The following is a 20803-nucleotide window of genomic DNA, read 5'->3' as shown; positions in this document are numbered from 1 at the left end:
TGGCATGCGGAATCTTTAGTTGCGGCATGTGAAATCTAGTTCCCTGACCGGGGATCGAACCTGGGCCCCCTGCATTGGGAGTGCGGAGTCTTAGCCACTGGGCCATCAGGGAAGTCCCTGCCCACTCTTTTAAATTCTACAAGCCAGGCTGCAGTAGCTCCAGTTTACTGCTAGCATCTTCCTCACATGGCACAAAACGTTTTCTTCCCTGAACGTGGTGCCAAGCTCCTGAGTTCTGCATGTAGGAACTCATTTCAGTGGGGCTGTCAGCCCAGAAACAACAACATTAAAAAAACCAAAATGGTACCATGGCAACCCAAGGATCCAGAGGGAAAACGTAGCCAGCAAAAATCAACACCAAATTAGAACCAGAACCTAAAAGAAAGAAATTATTCTTTATAGCCACTCTTAATGTAAAATAAATATCAGCTCCCAAACCCTTTTTAAATACCAGGAACACCAACCAAAAAATCTTAAAGACTAGTACATAGCTTCAGGTGTTCACATATGAGACTCTGAAACTGTGTATAATGAATCAAATGCACATGTTCCAAAACCATAACTGCATAGCTTAAGGGATTCCTCTATCCCTCTTTGTGGTTCAGGTCACCCAAACTCTTTCTGTATTGAAAGGATACTCTTTAATCTTATCACAAATTGGCCTTTTAAACAAGCAATTTACCCTGCTCAAAACCAGCATTTAGACTTTTTAAAAAAAATTTTATTGGACTATCGTTGATTTACAGGGTTGTGTTAGTTTCAGGTGTACAACAAAGTGAAACAGTTATACATATATCCACTCTTTTTTAGATTTCCTTCCCATTTAGGTCACCGCAGATGATTGAGTAGAGTTCCCTGTGCTATAAAGTAGGCCTTTTTTAGTTACCTATTTTATATAGAGTAGTGTGTTTATGTCAATCCCAATCTCCCAGTTTATCCCTCCACACACCCCACACCCCCTGGTAACCACAGTTTGTTTTCTATGCTTTTTTTAATATAAATTTATTTATTTTATCTATTTATTTTTGGGTTTTTTTAATAAATATATTTTTAAAATAAAATATAAAAAAAAATAATAGCCTGTTCTTTTAGCAGCAATTGCTGTGCCTACATCCTTTACAGCCAGTGGGCCGGGCCCACTAATGACATTTATCCAGCCCCCAAACTTGCACCGTCCTTTCACAATTAATGGAGGAAACAGTGCCATAGTCTCTTTCTTTCCCTTTAAATAAACCTCTTGTTGGCTCCGGTGGAGGAGCTGGGGAGTCTGGGCCTATCTATTTATTTTTGGCTGCGTTGGATCTTCGTTGCTGCACTTGGGCTTTCTCTAGCTGCTGCGAGCCGGGGCTACTCTTCGTTGCGGTGCGCGGGCTTCTCATTGCGGTGGCTTCTCTTGTTGCGGAGCACGGGCTCTAGGCACACGGGCTTCAGTAGTTGTGGTGCACGGGCTTAGTTGCTCCGCGGCATGTGGGATCTTCCCGGACCAGGGATCGAACCGGTGTGCCCTGCATTGGCAGGCGAACTCTTAACCACTGCACCACCAGGGAAGTCCCTCTATGTTTTGTTTTAAAGAAACAGTTTTTCATTCTTGTATACAAGGTTATAAAAATTCTATCATTTATATGGATTTGGGGGTTAGAGGAAGAGGAGGCAAGGAAGTTTAAGTCGAACATGATTTTTTTAAAAAAGAATTTGATTGTTTCTTCCTATGTCCCCTCCCCCACCCAAAGGATTAGATTATAAATCCATATTTCAATTATATTCAGGAAAATTCTGAGGCCCCCAAAGAGGTGATGACCTGAAACCAAGACTTCCTCCGCCCCATCCTATCCAAACAAGCAAGTCACCCGTTTCTCCTTTTGGACCCACACCCTTAGGACAGGTCTGAATCTACAGGTTCCCCTCACCTGGACAACCAGCCTGCCCTGATGACTCCCAAAAGAAGGGCAAGTCAGTTACCCCCAAGGTCAGTAACAGGAGGGAAAGGACCAGGGCTGGAATTAGAGTGAGGAAGCAGAATTTCAGAGGACACCCCAAAATGCAGTAATCAAGACAATATTTTAATGCACTAGTTTTTAAAAATCAAAATGAACACACACAAAAACTCCCTGATGAATATCAAAATTTTAAATGAAGACAGGCTGCGGTTGTTTTATGACCCTGTGTTACTGTGCAATGGAGAGATATGTTCCATCAGCCCGCACTCCCAAGCCCCTTGTGGCCCCTACCAGGTGGGCTGACGCCAGTTGACAGTGGTGAGTGAACAGACTGAGCAAGGAGGGGCTTGGGCTAGAGCCGTGGTTTTTGATTGTAGAGCTTTATTAACTTTTTCCGACTGGGAGGCTATTTGATGTGTATCCAGGGGTTCACGATGTCCTTGGCCCCAGGCTCCAGCGCTGCCTTACCTTGTCTGGCAGGGCACTAGGGGAGGTCAGTGCCCCCACGGTACCAAACACTAGAAAACGGGGGGTCCGAATGCCTTACATTTCCTATCGCATTTAGGACAGGTGGAAGGCTGATGGTGTCTGCATTTCCCGGAATGTGCCACACCCTCACCTCTTACTCCCTGATGAAGACTACAGGCTTGGGCGCCGCTGTGTCTGCTCCAGGTGCTGACTCTGCTTCAACTCTTAGTGCCTCAGTGTTTCCATCTGCAAAATGGAGATAACAGTGCCTACCTCGTAGGGGTGAGGATGAAATGAGATCGTGCACGCAGAGGGTTTAAAAGGATGCCCGGGCACCGCAAGTGTTACACAGTGTCTGCTGCAATGTCCTCACTGCTGCGTTCTCTTTACCCTCGGAGCACAGGCTGCTCTATCCGTGGCCGAACCTGCTTCTCAGGCTGACCGCCGACCCACTCTCAGCCGCCTCCCTGAACCCCTCATTTGCCCAACTTCACCTCCTAAGTGCACCTGCCACGTCGGTAGCCTTCGGGCTGATCAGCAAGTGAGAGGCGCTTGGAGACATTCATTCTGTCGTTCCTCCAACTGTTAGTTATGAGCATCTCTGCCAGGCTGTCACCAGGTTAGGAACCCGCCCTCCGGTAACCCCTATTCTAGAAGGAGGGGCCACGCATCCCTCCAACAATGTTTTGAGGGCCTCCTACATGCCAAACTCTATTGTGGGTTCTGGGGATACAGAACGTTCACAAAACTGACAAAATCCCCAAACCAATGAAGCTTATACTGGCTGGGGCAATAGTATTAAGTAAACTATTATAAAGGGAGGGAGGGAGGAAGGAAGGAGGGGAGGAAGGAAGGAAGGGAAGAAGGGAGGAGGGGAGGAAACGCTAAGAGGAGAAATGCTAGAACAGAGGCCAGGCTGCCTAACAGGCCAGGGGGAGCTGACTAGCCTGTGGCTCGGGCAGGCGGTGCTGAAGAGCTGACTCTGGCCCAGAGAAGAACGGAAGGAGGCCCTCTGGACACACTGCTCCTATTAGCTCTGGGGGATTCCGCCCAGAGGAGATGTCTAGAGAAGAAGTGCTGTTCCCCTCTTTAATAATCTCACCAGGTGGCCGGCTTCTTCATCCACTGGGCAGGCAGCTTGCCAAGACCTCTCCTGTGTCAGGGGACAGTGGCAAAGGGCCAAGTCCCTGCCCTCGAGAAGCTCAGGGTCTCCGGAGACAGACAGGAAGTGCCACGGACACATATAGCATCAGAAGGCACTGGAGGCAAGGGCAGGGGCTGGGAACGGTGGGCAGACGGGGTGTTTCAAAGAGGTGATCATGTAAAGGAAGTGATCTCTGAGCAGGGACTTGAATGATGGGGTTGTTTCCAATTCAAGTGCAAAAGGAAATAAATAAACTAGAAAGTCCCCAGTTTTCCCATTCCCAGAGATAAACACCATTAAAACACAGAAGTATAATTCTACACATTTTCCATCCATAATCTATATTACATGTGATACAGAAGATATGTGTTACATTAGATCTACATTTTAAACCTAAAATTTTAATAACACTAGCGAGGGTAGTTTCTCTTCTGCAGTTTGCTTTTTGCACGTAGCTGTAGAGTGGGGACATCTCTGCATGCCGATATGTGTAGATTCGCTTCTTTTTTTTTTTTTTGCTTTCCTCGGTTTTTCTTCTTCCTTCCTTCCTTTTTTTTTTTTCTCTTTTGCTGGTTTTAAGTTTAATGTTTATGATAGCTGTCACATTAGAATTTTTTGCTTTTACTTGCCTTTTTCCTATGCATCCTAGCTGACCTGCTTTGACACTTACCACGTGTGGCTTACTGTTCCAGGGCCTTTGCACGTATTATCTCATTTAATCCTGCAGGAACCCCATGAAGGGGAACTATTACTCTTTCCATTCTGCATGTGCAGGAACCCAGGAACACAGTGCTTTAGTAACTTGCCCTTCAGAGCCAGGGAGGTGGCAGAAATGGGTAAATACGACACTACGTACTAACCTGTCTGCTGAAGACTAAACTCACACCCTAACAAGTTGAGTCAAGTTGTCTTTTAAAATAGCCTGTGGGACAAACAAAACACGGCTGCAGGCTCTTTAAGGCCTCGGGCTTGCCAGGGTGAGTCTAGAGAGACTTTGAGAGCCTGCAGAAACGCAGACGTACCTTTTCCAGGTGTGATGCCTAGAAGTGGGATTTGGGCGCCAGAGCCTAGGAGAGCAGCACGATCTACATCAGCAGTGTAGGGAACGTGTCCGTTTCCTCCCAATTGCAAAGCGGAAAGAGGTGATTTTACTGATCCCTAACTTTTGGCGATCGCCTATTAGCTCAAAAGAAAAAGGGTACATTTGATTTGCATGTTTTCAAATATTTGCTGGTCAGATGTGTGACTTCTGCAAACCATGTGTGCTATTTGCCCATTTTTCTATCAAGGTACGTTTTCTTCAATATTTTTTCAGTCCTCGCCTCGGCAGCACATGTACTAAAACTGGAACGATATCTTTCAATGATTTTCATACATTCTTGTTAATGTTTTGATCTTTAATGCAGCTGGTATGGGGGGGTAAGTGGGAAGGGAGATGTATTCATGGTCTAAGGTAGATAGACATAATTTTTATTCTTTCCAAACGGAGAGATGATAGCCGATGGCCCTAACAGTGCAGATGGGCAGACTGAAACGTCCCTTTAATCGTACAAGTTGACCTCTGTCCATGTGTATTTTTCTGCCCTCCCATCTGCCTTCTTTAATAGTTTATTCCTATGCCAGTGCTAAGCTGTGGGATTTGTTTTTTTTTTTTTTTTTTTGGCTGCATTGGGTCTTCATTGCTGCATGCAGGCTTTCTCTAGTTGCGGCGAGCGGGGGCTACTCTTTGTTGCGGTGCGCAGGCTTCTCTTGTTGCGGAGCACGGGCTCTAGGCACGCGGGCTTCAGTAGTTGTGGCACACGGGCTCAGTAGTTGTGGCTCGCGGGCTAGTTGCTCCGTGGCATGTGGGATCTTCCTGGACCAGGGCTCGAACCCATGTCCCCTGCATTGGCAGGCGGATTCTTAACCACTGCACCACCAGGGAAGTCCCTGTGTTGTTTTTTTTTTAATATTTTATTTATTTTTGGCCACCCCGTGTGGCATGCAGGATCTTAGTTCCCCAAGCAAGGATCGAACCCGTGCCCCCTGCAATGGAAGCGCAGAGTCTTAACCACTGGGCCACCAGGGAAGGCCCCCAAGCTGTGTTTTGATGACTGTAGCTTTTGCCCTGTTTCCATATCTGCCTCATCTCCCTGATTCAAGACTTCCAGAAAAGTCTTGGAATCAATGTGTCAGGCTCTTCCCACCCCTGACACTCACACACACACACACACACACACACACACACACATCTTGCTTCCATTTTGAGTGGAATTACTCAGAATGTATAGTTAGAAAGATCCAGTATCTTTGTACTAATAAGGCTGAGATTAGATGTCTTTTAGGTCTCGAAGAGACAGGAAAAAGCCAGGCCTGGGGCCGAGCTCTCGATTAAAGCTACTGCTCTCAACAGGGTGATTTCTCCCCCAGGGGACATTTGGCAAAGTCTGGAGATATTGCTGGTTGTCACAGCTCAGGGGTGGGCATCTCTCGGGTGGAGGCCAAGGATGCTGCTTAACATGCCACAGGGCACAGGGTGCCCCCACAATCCGGTCCAAAATGTCAACAGCATCGAGGTTGAGAAACCCTGCGTTATCTTGGTTTGTTCGTCAAAATCCAGTCGGTGGCTGGAGAATGGCCACCAAGGCAGAGCATGTTCAGTGACTCACTGCAGCTCTGACCTAGGGCTGCTCCCGCTGCTGCAGAAGGCTGCTCAGCAGCTCAGGGCGGGGCCGAGGCAGCGCCACGGCTCCTGGCCCTGCCCCAGCTGAGGTTGAAGCTGTCTGCACGGGTCCCCGCCTCTTAGGTGCACTCCTAAGGGTGGGAATCACATGGCAATTTGCAAGGTCCGGAGCAAAATGACAATCCAGACCCTTGTTCAAAAGTTAAGAATTCCAGGACAGTCACAGCAGAGCATTAACCCAAGCACGAGGCCCTTCAAGATTGCGACACTTGTAAGTGCACAGGTCACACGCCCAGGAAGCCGGTCTGGCCAGACAGGAGCTCCAGGTGGAAGGCTGGGCGATCAGAGGGCACACGTCACCCTTCTTCCAGGGACCACAGTCCTGCGATGCTGGTTGTCTGGTGTCTGAAAACAATTGTTTCCTATTATCTTATTCACTTTTCCAGTTGTTTACAGCAGGAAGGCAAGGCCAGTATTCGAGGCTTCATCATGGCTCGAAGAGGAAATTACCTTTTCATGTCTTCTCGTGTATATATTTCATATACCTGTGCCAGGTACTATATCAGGCAATGTCATTATTTTTTTTTTATTATTTTTTTTTATTTTTTGCGGTACGCGGGCCTCTCACCGCTGTGGCCTCTCCCACTGTGGAGCACAGGCTCCGGACACGCAGGCTCAGCGGCCATGTCTCACGGGCCCAGCCGCTCCGCAGCATGTGGGATCTCCCCAGACTGGGGCACGAACCCCTGTCCCCTGCATCAGCAGGCGGACTCTCAACCACTGCGCCACCAGGGAAGCCCCTGTAATAATATATTTTAAATAACATATTTTGTAAATTCATTTTAAGTTATTTCAGGTCTTTATACTTGCAAATGATGTTTAGATGTATCAGGTAAAAATACATGATTTCTTTATATAAGGGAAATTAGATTTGTAATTAATAGCTAAACATTAGATTTTTTTTAAACAAATTTATTTATTTAATTTATTTATTTTTGGCTGCGTTGGGTCTTTGTTGCTGCACGTGGGCTTTCTCTAGTTGCAGCGAGCAGGGGTTACTCTTCGTTGAGGTGCGCGGGCTTCTCATTGCGGTGGCTTCTCTTGTTGTGGAGCATGGGCTCTAGGGCATGCGGACTTTAGTAGTTGTGGCACGCTGGCTCAGTAGTTGTGGCTCGCGGACTCTAGAGCGCAGGCTCAGTAGTTATGGCGCACGGGCTTAGTTGCTCCAGGGCAACTTGGGATCTTCCCAGACCAGGGCTCGAACCCGTGTCCCCTGCATTGGCAGGCAGATTCTTAACCACTGCGCCGCCAGGGAAGCCCCCAAACATTAAATATTTAAGAGAAAAAAATAGATGTGTTTGCATGCTTATAAATAAATGGTACTACATATTCCTATATCATTCTGCAACTTGCATTTTCTACTTAATAATGTTTCTTCAAGTTCTAACCATATTCTAATACCTCATTTTAAAAACTGCTGCATAGGATCTCATAATCTGAACTCTGGTGCTTTACATACGTTATCCAGTGTCAGGCAGGTACTCGATATAGGAGGTACTCGATACTTATTGTTTTATGAATGAAAATGCACCTTTTCTCTAAGACGTAGAATTCTTGAGGGCCTAAGCGTGTGTCTGTTCCATTCCCTGCCTATAGAACTTGCCGGCAGAGAGAGGCCGTATCATTAACATTGGTTATAACTATAAAATCTCCTTGACGCTACAGAATGCTTCTGTGCGTCAGGTCTTAGTTTCCTCACCTTGAAGAGGGAGTGGATGAGGGTCAGAGAAGCTACATAACTTGCCCAAGGCCACACACCAAATAAAAAGCAGGGCTACAGGCTTCGGAGTCTGAAAAGCCTAAGGTGAGCGGAGACGCTGAGCTTCCAGAGGGAGTTACCTAGCCAAGCAAGGGAACAGGCAGGGGAAGTTTGGAGAGGAATACGGGAAGAGATGGAAGGAAACAAAGGGAGGAGGTCAAGGGAGAGGGAGAAGAGGGCTGCCATGCCTACAGGGCCGCTATAGGCTGCTTGGTGACCCCCAGCCCTGTCTGGTCCTATTGCCCTTGGCTGGTGTGTCCTTGTGGCAGTGGAGTCCATAAGACTGTTTCAGAGGGTCATGAGAGCACAACTATTTCATAACAGCATGTCATTTGCCTCTTTCCCTCGGTTCGGTGGAATTTTCCAGAGGCTACGTGATGTGTACTATCACAACAGATTGGAGGCGGAAGCAGGCAGGAGAACCCAGTTGCCTTCTATTACGCCAGGCATTAAAGGGAGCTGTAACATGTAAAAACAAACCAACAGACAAATCCCAACCACTGTTCTCACTACATTTTTTTTTTTAATTTTAGAAAATATGGTTACTTTTTTCATAAAATATGTTTTTAGGTTAATATGTCATGGGTATGTATTATTGTTACTTTCAAATAAATGTTTTAAATGTCTCAGTAATTTCTGATACAGTAACTATTGCTAACCCACATAACCAAAAGCTTTCTGAGAATTTCAGTAATTTTTTTCAATGTAAAGAGGTCCTTAGACCGAAACTTTGAGAATCTCTGCCCTTTGGTGCCCTTGGTATCTCGTCACCAAGCAGATGCTCATTTACTGCATGATTAAATAGATATATGAAGGGACAAATAAGTGGGTAAGTAAATGGAATACTATCCCACCATGAAAAAGAATGAAATCTTGCCACATGCAACAACACACAAGGCATTATGCTAGAAATGAGTCAGACAGAGAAAGAAAAATACCATATGATCTCACTTATATGTGGAATCTTTTTTGGTGGCTGAGTGGTGTGTGGGATCTTAGCTCCCCAGCCAGAGATCGAACCTGCACCCCCTGCATTGGAAGCGAGGAGTCTTAACCACCAGACCGCCAGGGACGTCCCTCTATGTGGAATCTTAAAAACAAAAACAAAGTCAAAACACCAAGTTCATACATGTGAAAACAGATTGATGGTTGACAGAGGTGGGGGGGGGCTGGCAAAATGGGTAAAGGGAGTCAAAATTTCCAGTTATAAAAAAAAAATAAGTCTCAGGGATGTAGTGTACAGCATGAGGACTATAGTTATTAATATCGTATTGGGACTTCCCTGGTGGTGCAGTGGTTAAGAATCTGCCTGCCAGTGCAGGGGACACGGGTTCAAGCCCTGATCCAGGAAGATCCTGCATACCGCAGAACAACTAAGCCCGTGCGCCACAACTACTGAGCCTGTGCTCTAGAGCCTGTGAGCCACAACTACTGAGCCCACGTGCCACAACTACTGAGCCCGCGTGCCTAGAGCCCGTGCTCTGCAACCAGAGAAGCCACCGCAATGAGAAGCCCGCGCACCACAAAAAGGAGTAGCCCCTGCTCGCCACAACTAGAGAAAGCCTGTGCACAGCAACGAAGACCCAATGCAGCCAATAAATTAATTAATAAATTAATTAATTTAAAATAATAATATCGTATTGCATATTTGGAAGTTGCTAAGAGTAGATCTTAAAAGTTCTCATCATAAGAAAAAAAATAATTCTGTAACTATGGTGACAGATGTTAACTGGACTTATCGTCGTGATCAGTTTGCAATATATACAAATATGAAATCATTATGTTGTACTCTTGAAACTAATGTAATGTATGTCAATTAACACCTCAATTTTAAAATTGATAAATTAATTTTTAAAAAGAATTACATTTTGGGCTTCCCTGGTGACTCAGTGGTTGAGAGTCCGCCTGCCGATGCAGGGGACATGAGTTCGTGCCCCAGTCCAGGAAGATCCCACATGCCGCGGAGCGGCTGGGCCCATGAGCCATGGCCGCTGAGCCTGCGTGTCCGGAGCCTGTGCTCCTCAACGGGAGAGGCCACAACAGTGAGAGGCCCGCGTACCGCAAAAAAAAAAAAAAAAAAAAAAGAATTACATTTTGGAGTACATTAGAGGATAAGAGATCTACTGCTCTAAGCGTCCCCAGAAGAAAGGGGGGAGGCGGGCAAGGACAGCCCTGTCCCTCTGACAGGTAGAGCTTCTTCCTTTGTAAATGAGACAGTTGTAGGTCCCCATAAGAATGTTCTGCTTAGCTTCCCTTCGTAAGAGCAGTGAGCAAAGTACCTGGCACTGGGGAAGGAAGCGTGGGCCATGAATACGATAGAAACCTTCTGGATTGATTGTTATTTTGCATCTCCTGTGGGTAGGCGGCCAGAGGTTTTCTGAGAAGGTTACCCATCCCCTCCCACCTGCCCCCACGGTCCCACCTCTAGATTTGAGTTTCTCCTTCTATCCGACGGAAGGGGAATGGATGGTTCAGGGACAGTCTCTGGGGAGGCCAAGGGGTCTGCCTCTGCACCTCTGAGAAGGCTGGCAGTGGTGGGAGAAGGGAGTGGGCAGGGGGAATTGGGGTCAGCCTTCCAGTGCCGGGCTGATGGTGGCAGCCATCAGTGTTAAAACCCAATACTGCAGAGCATCCACCACACATCCAGGACCCTACAGCCATCCTGTATCCTTCAGGGAACTTTTAAAATCTTCTAGGGAGGGAGGGTGGTGGGATGAATTGGGAGATTGGGATTGACGTAGGTACACTATTGATGCTATGTATAAAATAGATGACTAATGAGAACCTACTGTGCAGCACAGGGAACTCTACTCAATGCTCTGTGATGACCTAAATGGGAAGGAAATCCAAAAAAGAGGGGATATATGCTGATTCACTTTGCTGTACAGTAGAAACTTAACACAAACATTGTAAAGCAACTATACTGCAATAAATATTAATTTAAAAAAATGAATCCACTCACTAAAAGTTAAATCCAGCACATTATTAAATGAATCCATAACAAAGAGCTAATTTACCTTATATAAAGATCTTTTATGTAGTATAAAAAGATCTACTACAAATAAATAAGAAGTCAACAACCCCAATAGAAAATTGGGCAAGAAATATAAATAAAACACAGGTATTGAAGTATAGATGACTTTTAAACATATGAGAAGATTCTGTACTTCTCTCCTAATAAGAGAAATACAAATTAAAATTATACTGAGATATCATTTTTCACCTGTTCGTCCATCCTCCTCTCTGTAAGTGCAAAGAAAAATGTATCTAATAATATTTTCCTAATATTAGCAGTAATAATTTTTAGATAGTAGGATTTGGGGAGCTTTTAAAACATTTATTGTTGTATTTGCTATAGTGTCTATATTCCTTATAATGAGCATGTATAAGTTTTTAAGTAATTTTCATTAAAAAATAAAACTGGGGCTCCCCTGGTGGCGCAGTGGTTGAGAGTCCGCCGGCCGATGTAGGGGACATGGGTTCATGCCCCGGTCCGGGAGGATCCCACATGCCACAGAGCGGCTGGGCCCGTGAGCCGCTGAGCCTGCGCGTCTGGAGCCTGTGCTCTGCAATGCGAGAGGCCACAGCAGTGAGAGGCCCACGTATCGCAAAAAAAATAATAATAATAAAAAAATAAAACTGGAAGTAAATATGCAAAATAAATAAATCAAATCTCCACTGGCCTGACACCCCAAAAGTTTTCCCCATGGATGGGGTTTGGGTGGGGGAGGGGTGGGATACAGTGTTAATTTCTAAGCACTGGGAATTGACAGAGCCCTAACGGTGATGGAGCCCAGGGAGTTTGGGTGCTCAATTCCACCAAGGTCTTAAAACAGACACCAGCGGAGGGAGGGAGAGAGGGCAGAGCTGCACCCATGAGAGCAGAAACCTCCGGGTACTATGGGCCACGCGTTCACAACCTCTTGGGGTTTGGAGACAGAGAAGCGAAAAGCAGTATCTGCAAAGCCCGTGGGGAGTGTCTGAAGTGGTAGCCTTGACCTTAAAAGGTCGCTCTGTGGTGTGTTCAGTGTCCTTGTGTTTCTGGGGCATCGGCACCTGCGAAGGCCTGACTAACTGGTCCCCTCCTGGACCGGGGCTGAGTCAGACGTGTCACCTTCACAAACCGGCCTCTCCCCGTCACCCGGCTCCACGATGTCCCTCCACCCTGCGATTCCCTATCTCTGTCGGGAGTTGTCTCTTGTCCATCTTTCATTCCACAAATACTTATGGAGCGCCGACAGTGTTCCAGGCCCCGTGCTGGGCAGCTCACAGACAACAGAAGAGGCTCCAACCCCTGTCTCTGGGGCCTCGCATCGCTGGTGGGAGACAAAATCTTGGCAAACGACTACACAGCTAACCCAACCTTTACAGAGACGGTGACACCACGGAGAGACAGGGGTGCTGTGGGTATAAGGCAGCCTGGCCTGTGCTGGAGGTGAAGCAGGTTCCCAGAGGAGGCGATGCTGAAATCGAGAGGCGCCAGAAGGTCAGACAGCAGATCTTTAGGGGAAGCAGAGGCAAGGGGAGTGAGGGCAAGGCCCTGGGGCAGCACAGGTTGGGAGCTAAGGTGGGGTTAGGAGTTCCAACGTTCAGTCTTCACAGACATTCCTCCTGTTATCTCCAGAGCTCCACTGAGCGTTGTCCTACCAGCGGGTGTTTTGTAAATAAGGTGCTCTTCTGAGGCTGCCTGGGTGGTGGATGAGGGGGGTCCCACGTCCCTGCAGCAGATGTACTATGAGTACCTCCGGGTACCAGGTCAGGCTGGGGGATGGTGGGGAAGGAAAGCAGCCAAGTCCTGCTCCCCAGAACTTATCACGGGGACCACCACGAACCTCATAACTAAGATGGGTCAGGTATTAGAAGGAAAGGCAGGGGTAGGAAGTGATGGGGTGTGGTATCTTAGAGGGGTGGAACCTGCACCTGTGGAGGTGACTCCACCGCACACAGGAGGGACCCCAGGCCCACAGAGGTTCAAGACTTGCCCTTCCAGGCCGGGCAGGTCCTGTGTGCTCAAGCGTGAGACGTTTGACACCAGGTGCCAAACCACTTACCTGACTGAGTCATCTTTTCAAAGAGCCCATGGCCCAAACAAAAGCCACCCACAGGCTGTTCAAGGCCTGGCTGCCATGAGGAATTGGGAGACTCTTCTGTGCTGTAGAATGTAATGGAGCAACTGCCCACAGGACGTGTGGGATTTGCAGAATCATACAGGTACATTCTGTAGGGGAAACGCAAGAAGAGTTTGTAACTAATGCTACATTTAGTTTCTAAAATGCTGCAACCGATTACACACCCCCATCGTGTCGAGAAGGCCCACGTCCTCACAAGGTCACGTTTGTACATCAGAATGAGAATGAACACCCTAGCTTCTCCCAAGTAACCATGATTAAGAACTTTGGGAAGTGTCCTTTGAATCCTTTTTCTATTTGTTTAAGCCCTTATTCTGCACACAACTTACAAAGGAGATCTTAATCTCTGCTGTTTGACATGAATTTTCCATGTAGCAATATTCTTGGCCATTCTTCTGCACTATTACCTGGAGCTCTGTCTCTCTTTTTTTTTTTTTTTTTTTTTTTTTTTTTTTTTGCGGTACGGGGGCCTCTCACTGTTGTGGCCTCTCCCATTGCGGAGCACAGGCTCTGGACGCACAGGCTCAGCGGCCATGGCTCACGGGCCCAGCCGCTCCGCGGCATGTGGGATCTTCCCGGACCGGGGCACGAACCCGTGTCCCCTGCATCGGCAGGCGGACTCTCAACCACTGCGCCACCAGGGAAGCCCTCTGTCTCATTTTTTAGCTTCTGCACAACCTGAGGGTCAAAACGGTGGTGACCAACTTTTCCCATAATGACTGACCACTTGTATTCCATGCTATTTGCTCCCATTTCCATCACACTATCTTTTTACCTGTCTTGTTTCAAGGATTCTCCCCGAATTTGTGTTTTAGGTTTGGGTTTTGAACCCATATGGAATTGGTAGTGTGTATATTTGTGTGTGTTTGAGGTTGAAGGGGGAAGACTCATGCTACCGTTTGCAAATGGATAAACATGTCCATTAGCAGACGTCCCTGGCGGTCCAGTGGTTAAGATTCCCAGGTTCCAATGCAAGGGGCGCGGGTTCGAGCCCTGGTCAGGGAACTGAGATCCCACAAGTCTCACGGTGTGGCCAAAAAAATATAAAAGACGAACAAACAAACAAAAACATATCCATTAGCATTTATTTTTAAATCCCTTCCATTTGAAGTGCCGCCTTTGTCATTTCCTAGATTCCCTTCCAGGCGTGGGTGCGGCTGTTGCTGTTCTGCGTGTTAAACACTCTGTTCCTACCCCGGTTCCAAGACGGAGCACGAAAGCTCTCAGCCTTGTTTCTACACCTGCCTCACTGCCCTCATCCTCCACGAGCGCTTCAGAATCTATCAGTATTTGCTTTGCTCCAGCCTCAACCCTACGCTCTTCCCTCCTCCCCCCAAAACTCTTGCTTGAATTTTAGAATTACTCTGACTGTACAGACACATCTTGAGACACCTGAGATCTTTATACTGATGAGGCTGAGATTAGGTCCCTTTTATGTCTAGGAGGGACAATAAAACACCAGCCTCTTGATGCAGAGCCCTCCGGTGAAAAAAATACAAATCCAGACGGGGGACCTGGAGGACGGCCACAAGGGCATAGAGTCCTCAGTGACTCACCTGCGCTCTGGCCTCAGGCTTCCTGGATTTCTTCCGAAGGACACAGCATGGGGTGGAGGCATGCACCCACTGCAGGGTCCAGGGCAAGTCATTTTCTGTAGTTGTTGTTTGTATCAGCCTCCTTCCTCATAGGAACTCTTCTGTGGGTAGGAATGAAATAGATTTATTTTTAAAAGAATAGCTGACTCTTGGGCTTCCCTGGTGGCGCAGTGGTTGAGAGTCCGCCTGCCGATGCAGGGGACACGGGTTCGTGCCCCGGTCCGGGAAGATCCCACATGCCGTGGAGCAGCTGGGCCCATGAGCCATGGCTGCTGAGCCTGCGCGTCCGGAGCCTGTGCTCCGCAATGGAAGAGGCCACGGCAGTGAGAGGCCCACGTACAGCAAAAAATAAATAAAAAAGAATAGCTGACTCTTATTGATCACTAGTAAGTGCTTTCCTTCATTGTTCAAAAACTTTTAGTAGACTTTCATTCAGCAAATATTTATCCTACACCTCACACCCTAGCCAAAGAGAAAAGCAATGAACACATAAATAGGAAAGATCCAGGCCCAACATCTGGAGGTGAGGACAACTGGGCAAAGTGAAGCAGAAGGAGCGAGGAGGGTGGGGAGCTGGGCTGGCGGGACAAGGCCTTAGGAGCCAGTGCAATTTAAACAGGGTGTCATAATGGAAAAGAACATAAAAAAGAATGTACATATACGTGTAACTGAGTCACTTTGCTGTACAGCAGAAATTAACACAACATTGTAAATCAACTATACTTCAAAAAAAATAAAACAAACAAACAGGATGTCAGAAGAGACCTCATCCAGCTGATATAGGAGCAATCACAACTTGCAATTATTTTATTTAATTATAAATTTGCTGTCCGTCTCTTCCACTAGCGTGAGAGCTTCAGAACAGTGGGGACCTCTCTGTCCCCAAGAACCTGGTTGATGCCTGAGGCATGCCGGGCTCTTACTGTGGGTATTAAGACTTGAAGGAGACATCTCTTCTAGCCAAGCAAGATCCAGATCTCAGGGAAAAAGTGGATTAATCCAGAGTGGGCTGGCCACTACCTGCTATGCAGTATAGAGACTTTAATCACCCATGGTTTTCCTTAAACTGGCGGTTTGGTTTATCAATACATGGGTCTGGGTTTGGGATTTTTCCATTTCTAACAAGACCCCGGGGATGTGGTGGCCCTCATTCAGGGATACCACTTACTATTTTTGTTTAAATGCCTTATGGTGTTGGGCAATTTCTCAAAACTGTTCAGGTCTTCCTCTGGCCAGACTAAAAAACACAACATTGAAGAGCGACTGGTTAGTAGATGGCAAGAAATTACTATTAACTTCTATCGGGAGTAATAACCATGTTGGGGTTACGTGGTTAGAATAACAACAAACAAGCAGAAAGTCTTTATCTGTTAGAGACACACACTGAAGTACTTCTGGGTGAAATGATACAAAGTCTGGGTTCGTTTTAAAATATTGATGGGGGGAGTGGAGGAGAGAGATGGACGAAAAGCAAGGGGCAGAAAGTGGTGGTGACTGAAACAGTGATGAGTCCAGGTGAAGGGCGGGTCGCTGTACAGTTCTCTCTACTTTTGGATGGGTTTGAAAACGTTCTATAATAATAACAAATGAAATGGAAATAAGGGCTTCCCTGGTGGCGCAGTGGTTGAGAGTCCGCCTGCCGATGCAGGGGGACGTGGGTTCGTGCCCCGGTCCGGGAAGATCCCACATGCCGCGGAGCAGCTAGGCCCGTGAGCCATGGCCGCTGAGCCTGCGCCTCCGGAGCCTGTGCTCCACAAGGGGAGAGGCCACGACAGTGAGAGGCCCGTGTACCGCCAAAAAAAAAAAAAAAAAAGGAAATAAGATGTGAGCTCCATTTTCAAGAGAAGGCAGTTTAGCTGCAGTTGAAACAGGGTCCAGCACACAATGGCTGCCAGTATGATTCTAATTAACATCATTATTATTTAAAAGACGGAGGTTGACAGCTGTCTCTCCGTAACACGCACAGGAGATCACATTCAGAAAGAAGTGTTCCATTTATGGCTTCTTTCCTTCTTTTCTTTTTTTTTTCCTTTTTGTGGGAGGTGTGGTTTAATTCCTTTCTCCTCCTGGGGCCGCACCCAAGGCATAACCATCCAACTTCACGGCTATTAACATTTTCTCTGAACACAAATATTTACTCACAAAAGGAACGATTACAGATCTAAAGAACTGCTGTTTGTGGTGGCCACCTGGGAGGGTGGAGGGTAGGTGACTGGGTGGGACAGGGATTTGCATTATTCCCACTTTATAACTTTCTGTTGGGTTTGTTTGTTTGTTTCAATGTATTTTTTTTAATTACCCACTAATGCATGAATATATTTTGGTTATAAAACATTCATGAAATATGTATAACTGTACAGCTACAGAACATATAAATGTCCATCTCCCTGGCTTTCTCCTAGAAGTAAACCTTCCTGAGTTTAACCCCCAGATGACTGATAAATTCTTGGAGTCCTTTTTCTATCTACTGAAGTATATATCTCTGCAAACAGCTTTTATAAAGATCTTATTCTTTGCTATTTATTTATTTATTGGCTGCGTTGGGTCTTCGTTGCTGCACGTGGGCTTTCTCCAGTTGGCGGCGAGCGGGGGCTACTCTTCGTTGCGGTGGGCTTCTCATTGCGGTGGTTTCTCTTGCTGCGGAGCACGGGCTCTAGGTGTGAGGGCTCAGTAGTTGTGGCTCGTGGGCTCTAGAGCGCAGGCTCAGTAGTTGTGGTACACGGGCTTAGTTGCTCCGCAGCATGTGGGATCTTCCCAGACCAGGGCTCGAACCCGTGTCCCCTGCACTGGCAGGTGGATTCTTAACCACTGTGCCGCCAGGGAAGCCCTATTTGCTATTTTACACAAATTTACCACCCAGCAATATTCTTGGCCATGCTTCTGCATTATTATCTATCAATACATTTCATTTTGTAAAATACCTACAGAAGAGTCCACTCTGTGGAATTCAAATTATTCAATACATACAACCAATACTTTTTTCCCTGGGGTAGAGGATGTCTGGAGGATGACCGAGACCGGAAGGGTTTGTTATTCTAGTAACAGAAAATATTTTAGAAGAATCTAGAACTTTCATCTTATCAGAGGGCAGTGAATCTGGGAGGCACCCCATCCCCATAAGTGCGGTGATTAAGGGAAGTCCCGTGAGCCTGGATGTCCAGCATGAGAACCAAACAGCCTTGGCACAAGAACTATGTCGGAGAAAGCCCGGTGGGTGACCATGATTTCTCTCCACTTCCTGGGTCCAGCTGCCTGTGAAAGGTGGCTTGGGACCAAAGTTTAGATAAAAGCAACCAAAATGATGCAGGCTGTTACTCACAGGCTCAGTATCACTCAGAGACACAGCACTGTTGCGCCTGCGCAGATGAGTGGTAGAAACAGGCTTGTCCATTATGAAATGCGCCCCGTGCTGCTGGCATTCTGAGCAGCCTGAGAACATCTGTACCAGCCACTTGGAGACCGTGCCTGTCTGTAGACAAATGCCCTCTAGCCCGTAATTATTAGCATGTCTTAAGCCTTTCCTAGGCTCCAGGCAGTAGGCTAAGCATTACCCTGTCAATCAGCAAATATCCACTGACCACCTACTACGCGTCTCCGGCATCTCCCAGGATTGCAGGCGTTGGGCAGAGAGCGGTGAACCCAACAGACCTGTGTCTGCCCCTGTGGGCTTCTGGCCTCAATCCAATATACAGAATTACAAAGTGTGAAAGCGTGCTGGAGGAGAGATGGTCCAGGCAAAAGGAATAGTACGTGTCCTACTATGCAGCTCTAACCTGAAAATGTTCACCTACCAACTGGCAGCATGAATTTGGACAAGACAGTTAATGGCTTAGGACTTCATTTTCGTCATCGGTTAAAGAAATAACAGTCACAGCTGATCCTGTTGCTAGCCCCAAAGGTGCACCATTTCCAGCTAATGAATGAGGACCCCCGAAAATCTTAGCAAATGAGTGGAACCCCCACCCCTGCCTGCTGTTAAGGGCCTGGGAATGGCTGCCTTTGAATCGCTGGCACCCCGTCTGGGCTCTCGTCCCTAATCTTGCCATGAACCCTAACCCAGACCTTTATCGCTGGGAGGTGGGATTGGGGATGGTGGGAAACTACCCTCTTCGTGTGTTGTGCCAACATCGTTTACCATGAACATGTGCTCTATTAACAAAAATGCCAATTTAGTTTTTTCTTAAATGATCTGGTATTGGTACAAGGACGATCAGAAAAGTTAATGGAACTGAATAAGTCACTTAATACCCTACCCACATATATATGGGGCTTTGGTAAATGGTAAAAGGTATCATTTCACACCAGTGGAGAAAGAACCTATTGTTCAATAAATGACATTAAGGAGAAGGATTTTGGGGAAAAACTTAACTCCTTATTCCAAAAAAGAGTACACTTATAGCAGAGTTAAATGTATAAAGCGTTAAAGACGTAAGAAAAAGTTTAGTCATGGATGTGACTTAAAGCACCAAGACATAGGGCTTCCCTGGCGGCGCAGTGGTTGAGAGTCTGCCTGTCGATGCAGGGGACACAGGTTCGTGCCCCGGTCCAGGAAGATCCCACATGCCGTGGAGCGGCTGGGCCTGTGAGCCGTGGCCGCTGAGCCTGCGCGTTCGGAGCCTGTGCTCTGCGACGGGAGAGGCCACAACAGTGAGAGGCCCGTGTACCGCAACAAAACAAAACAAAACACCAAGACGTAAAGAAAAAACATTGATGAAATTTACTACTTAAAAATTTCAAATGACGTATTTTAGATATTAAAAAATGGAAACATAACCCCCTGTGTGCTCCCCTCCCAGTGTAGGAAGGAAAACAATAGAGCAAGTTATCACCCAGGCGAAAAGAAGCTGGTGTATTTCCTTCTTTGCTGGCTTTTATTCTTTTATTTGCCATATAGGGCTCCATGAATCATATACGGGAATAAAACTCTGTATCCTTCCGCAACCTGCATTTTTCCCCTCAAGGATATATCTTGGAGCTCCATCTGTGTTGGCACAGGTAGGTAGCTCTGTTACAGGAAAATGCAAAACTGCAGCGGTAGCTGACAATGGTTGAGTGTTCAGCGCCCAGCTCTGGGCTCCATTCCCTATGGCGTTACCCTTAATTCTTGCCTCAACCCGATCATGCTGGGAGTTCAGTTTATCCCCATTTAACAGATGCGGTAACTGAGGCCAAGGTCTAGGCAGAGGGACTCTGGAGAACCCACAGGAAGAGGGAAACAAACCCCTGAAATGGATGCTGGCCCAAACACTGTCCTCAGCAGTGCTGGCTCCCCAGGGAGCAATTGAAAATGCAGATCCCCTGTGGGCATGACAGTGGGCAGCTGCAGCCCAGGAAAGAGCCGAAATGCAGGCTGTGCCTCCGGAATGGTCCTTCCCCTCTCCTGCTGGGATTTAGCCCATTTACCCTAATTGACCAACTTCCTAAACTCTAGAACAGTGGTTCTCAAAGCCTGGTTCTCCCACAGGCAGCATCTGCATGACCTGAGAAAACATTAGAAATGCAAATTATCGGGTCCCACCCTAGAACTCCTGAATCAGAAACCGGCGTGGGTCTCAGGGATCTCCCTGGAGATGCTGATGTAAGGTCAAGGTTGCAAACCTCTGTCTGAAATGTGAGATCCCCCGGCCTCTCGCTTTTAGCCTTGGCTCAGCTGTGTGTGAGTCTCACAGGCTCTTATTAATTCAGTCCTCATGAGATGAGCCAGCAGTAGGTGCTCAATAAGTATTGCTAATGATCCCTTAAACAGACATTTCCTAAACGTCCACCCTGTACTTGGGTCTTTGCATGGGGCCCCTGGAGGTCGGGTCCAGTGGGGAGGCCTGTAAGCAAAGAAGCCCACTCGGGAGCCCAGCTCTGACAGCGGGACCTTGACCTTCACTGAGTCCAACTGGGGTGTAGGGAACAGGAAGTGGGGTTGGATATGGAACTCCCTATCCAGTGGGAGACCGTAGACTTACAATTCCCTCTGGTCTGAAATGCCAGTGCTAATATATTTACACTTAAGCATACTAAAATAAATAGTTTTTAATGATTAAAATGAGACATATAA

This window comes from Leucopleurus acutus (genome assembly GCF_964270905.1).
Source record: "Leucopleurus acutus genome assembly, chromosome: 16".
NCBI classification, from domain to species: domain Eukaryota; kingdom Metazoa; phylum Chordata; class Mammalia; order Artiodactyla; family Delphinidae; genus Leucopleurus; species Leucopleurus acutus.
This window is presented reverse-complemented; position numbering follows the sequence as displayed.